The sequence below is a fragment of the Bubalus kerabau genome, chromosome 20 (assembly GCF_029407905.1).
Source record: "Bubalus kerabau isolate K-KA32 ecotype Philippines breed swamp buffalo chromosome 20, PCC_UOA_SB_1v2, whole genome shotgun sequence".
Lineage (NCBI taxonomy): Eukaryota > Metazoa > Chordata > Mammalia > Artiodactyla > Bovidae > Bubalus > Bubalus kerabau.
The window spans coordinates 30242997-30247652 of NC_073643.1; the positions used below are offsets into that span (position 1 = coordinate 30242997).

At 44.1% G+C, this 4656-nt stretch overlaps 1 long non-coding RNA gene across 1 annotated transcript; it reads left to right on the plus strand.

The window, feature by feature from the left end:
* Positions 1 to 1314: 1314 nt before the first annotated feature.
* On the plus strand, positions 1315 to 4395 carry LOC129635020 (uncharacterized). The gene is made up of 3 exons (XR_008706069.1): positions 1315 to 2141; positions 2449 to 2864; positions 4095 to 4395. It is a non-coding gene; the product is annotated as an uncharacterized LOC129635020 (long non-coding RNA).
* Positions 4396 to 4656: the final 261 nt, after the last annotated feature.

The following is a 4656-nucleotide window of genomic DNA, read 5'->3' on the forward strand; positions in this document are numbered from 1 at the left end:
AAGACTCTTGAGAGTCCCTTGGACCGCAAGGAGATCCAACCAGTCCATCCTAGAGGAGATCAGTCCTGGGTGTTCATTGGAAGGACTGATGCTGAAGCTGAAACTCCAATACTTTGGCCACCTGATGCAAAGGGCTGACTCACTGGAAAAGATCTTGATGCTGGGCAAGACTGAAGGCAGGAGGAGAAGGGGACAACAGAGGATGAGCTGGTTGGATGGCATCACCGATTCAATGGACATGGGTTTGGTTGGACTCCGGGAGCTGGTGATGGACAGGGAGGCCTGGCGTGCTGCAGTCTATGGGGTCGTAAAGAGTCAGACACGACTGAGCGACTGAACTAAACTGAACCCAGTAAACCTTAGGGTGGGTTATGTGGCAATAGATATCCAGGCTAAGAATAATCAAGATGTTCATCAACAGTTCCCAGTGTATATACTGAATTTAATAAACACACACAGAGCATCATCTACACTATTTTAAGAAAACTGAAGACAATATACCCACCCTGCCATATTCTTAATTTCTGAATCTGAACCCATTTGGCTCCTTATGTCTGTTTGCTACACTTTCAGGACCTGAAAAGGGGTGAGGATGATTAGCGAGGACCCCAAACCACCAAAAGTGGTCCACATGTCTTCTCCCAGAGCCCTGGAGCATTCGCCAGGTGTACAGGTGTGTTCAAAGTGTCGCAAGTGCCCAGGGGGAATCAATGGGAGAATGTCTCTTTAGCCCTTTTACTTTCAGCTCTGTGAGATGGATACCCAAGAGTGTGTAGAGAAACACTGTTCCTTTTTTACTTGTCACTCCACTTTCCAAGGAAATAGAGGAGCCATTGAGGGCTGGATGCAGAGAGAAATCAAGATGTCAGACCTCATGCCATTATCTGACAGCTGAGCTTCCTCTAACAGGGTCGGGCTCTCCATACCTGGCTCCTCATTTCATCAGGATGAATTATCCCCCAGAAAGGGCCTCAGCCCTCATGCTAATTGGCTTCCCAAGGTGCCCACTCCATCAGCAGAGACAAGGCCAGACTTTCTGAATTCCTCTTAGGCTCATCTAGAAAGCCTGCTCCCGACAAATGAAACAGTGGAGAATACTGACAATCTAACAGATTAATCAGTGTAACAGAGTGACCCAGGAGTCAGAATTTAAATTTGTTTTTTAGCAAGAAGCTGACAGCTGCTTCTCTGCAGAGCAAGGTTAGCAGCTCAAACGGCTCCAGGCAGGGGTGATTCTCAAAGTATTTACCAACTGGTACCACCTGGGCCCAAGGGGTTCAAAACCATCCCCATCAGCATCTATCAGCCCTGCCTACCTGGACCAGCAGGAGAAGGGAAGGAGTGGGCACAGGGGCTGTAGAAGACAAAAGCTCATGCTCGCTATATGGCTGCTGTCAGCCCCAGAGAATGGCAGATATGGGAATATAAGCCACATGCTCTCAGATACACAGATTTTTTTTCCCCCCCAAAGAGGCTGCAATTGACTTCTTTTTTTTTTTTTTGCAATTGACTTCTTCATGAAATTTAAGTACCAACAACTTGTTTGAAATTTCACAAAAAAAGACGAAAAGTCCTTGTAGGCCAAACCAAATAAAGATATATATGACCCCTCTGTGTCAACTCTTCAGTGCTGCACCAAAGGAAGAACCAGACAGTCCCCCGGAGCAAATCGTCACTGTTCTATGCAGGGGAACCTGATAGCCTCTTCATAAGCAGCCAAGGCTCCTGGGCTTTCACACTTTGAGGGAATGAATCTATTGGCCCTTTAAGTTAGCAAAGCCCTCCTCCCGCTTGCTGGGAAGACCCCTGGAATAAGAAAAGTCAAATGAGCATCAAGTTCCAGGACCTTCCTGGAAGTAGCTGTATTACAGATGGCTGCTGCCTCCAAATTAAACATTTTAGAAAATCATCAGGATAGACTGGGATGACATATGAAATAAGTCCTCCAAAGAGAGCTTCAAAAAGGGAAAGAAGTCTTGACTGTACTCCAGACTCAAGAGTTTCCCATGATATTAACGCTTTTGGGATGGGTAACTAACTGATCATGTGATGGGAGCTCTAGAAATAGGAACCTAGCAGCCTGGGCAAAGCCTGGGCCAGCAAGGACTCTACACTAGTGGACTAGCAGAGTCCACTGAATGGTGAGCCTTCACTTTTGTTGTAGTGAAAAGGAAAAAAGAGGAATCAGTTTTTCTTTTCTTTCCTGAGAACACAGAAGGTAACCATGAGCAGGCTTGATCACTCCTAGTTTTTACTTTAACTGTTCCTAATCTGTAGCCTGTAACTAAGTTTGGTTTTCTGCCCCTAACTCTGCAGGGGCTACATTCCATACCTATCATTCTTTGACTGTATGCTAATTACATCCTCCAGCTGGTGCTCACCTTTACAGCACTCTCCTGGCTCTCTTTGAAGACCACCCCTTGTAGTTCTTCTCTTTCTGCATTTCAGAAAGAAGGCTCCAGAACAATGCACAAGACGTTAGACCCAACTACCTGGCTACTGACACCAGCCTGTGACTGTTTTTGAAACAACACAGAGGAAGACGACAAGATCCTTACACCTTTGTTCCTCATCACCTCCCCATGACTGTGAGCCTTCCTCTTATATAAGCCCCTGGACTCCTCAAGGGAGGAGGGGCCCAGCTCTGGAGGCACCAGCCCACTGCGTTCTCCCCTCCACTAGCTGAGGATGAAAGCCACCTTTCTACTTCCTCCAAATTCTGCCCCCGTATTTTTTATTTAACTTCGGTGGGCAGAGAAAACCAAGATTTTTGGCACTTCAAACCCTTCACACTGGCCATCAAAAGCAATAGCCATTGTGGGCTTATCAGATTCTCCCCTTCTCTCCCAGCCTACTGTTTAGAGGTACAGTCTTTCAGATATAGCAAAGCAAACCCATGAGCTGGACCAGCTTTATGGGCCTGTGACGTGTATTCACAGAGGACCCATATGTGCAGCTTACCTGATTCAATGCTCATCTTGAAATTCTTTTTCTGTTTTCCTTTTTCTTGTTATTTTTTCTACTTTTTCTTAAAATTTTTTTTAAATTTTTCTTTTTTTGGTCAGCTTAAAATTCCTAATTTTTGAACAAGAGGTCCTGCATTTTTTATATGCACTGAGCCCACAAACTTTGTAACTGGTCCTGCCCCTGAGATTCCTTAATAAATACCGAGGACCACTACTAAAATGGGGGGGGGTGCCTCAAGAAATTGATACAATCAAATCTCATCACTTGTGATAGTTGTGTTCTATAAAGTTGCCATGAATACTGAACCATACTTCTAGGAGAAATACAGGGTTAGGTTCCTGTGAGCTTCTGATCACAATATTTTCATCCACTAATCAACATATTATGTGCTTCATTATTAATATATTATAATTAATATAGTATGTGCTCAGTATATGATTCCACTTAAAGACATCTTATTTAAAATATACTGTTGGAGGAACATATTTGAATCAATTCTAATGAGGTAGATGAACCTAGACCCTAGTATACAGAGTGAAGTAAGTCATAAAGAGAAAGAGAAACATCATGTATTAACGCATATATGGTGAGAGGGTAACAGGCAGGAAGGCCAGGGGTCTCCAAAAGGAGGAAATAGCCTGCAAGTGTCAGACATTTTTATCTCTCTTAAGTGGCAGGAGGAAACAAACTAGCGTTATTTTTCCCTTCTCTATACAAATTTAAAAGGAGGTTTCTCTTAAAATACTGTGTTGCCATAATGACACCTGGTTTCACCTCAAGTTAACTATTCTCAAACCTTGAGATAACCAATGCATTTTTCTTATAGAAAAGTTTCTCTTAAGCTATGCTAATGTCCTATGCATTTACCCCAAACTCTGTCTTCAAGTCAGTTCCGCCTAATGGCTCAGAACCTACTTGACAAAGCAGTATGTTATACTCAGATATTGTTCCCCTAATCTATGTAGACGAAACTATTTGTATGGTAATCTGCCCTTCTTCTACAAGATTCAAGTTAATCATTTTATAGCCAAGGATGAATTGTCTGGTGTCAAGATTATCCCAAAATGTATCTTATGGGTGAGGGGCCTGGTGCCATTCTGAGTTTTAAGACTTTCTTTCATTAACAGACTGCTGCTACTGCAGCTGCTAAGTCGCTTCAGTCGTGTCCGACTCTGTGCAACCCCATAGACGGCAGCCCACCAGGCTCCCCCGCCCCTGGGATTCTCAAGGCAAGAACACTGGAGTGGGTTGCCATTTCCTTCTCCAATGCATGAAAGTGAAGTCGCTCAGTCGTGTCCAACTCTTAGTGACTTCATGGACTGTAGCCTACCGGGCTCCTCCATCCATAACAGACTGCTAGTGACTATATAACATCCAGCTGAAGACTAGCAGGGGGATACTCTTTCTGCCCCCTTCTGATGCCTATGTCAGAAGTTTTCTCTATCTCCTTTATACTTTAATAAAACTTTATTACACAAAAGCTCTGAGCAATCAAGCCTTGTCTCTGGCCCCAGATTGAATTCTTCTCCGCCGGAGGCCAAGAATCCCGGTGTCTTTTCGTTCAGCAACAACCTTTCAATGGAATCTAGAAAGATGGTACTGATGAATTTATGTGCAAGGCAGCAATGGAGAAACAGACATAGAGAACAGACTTGGGGAGAGGGGAGAGGGGAGAAGAGAGCGAGATGT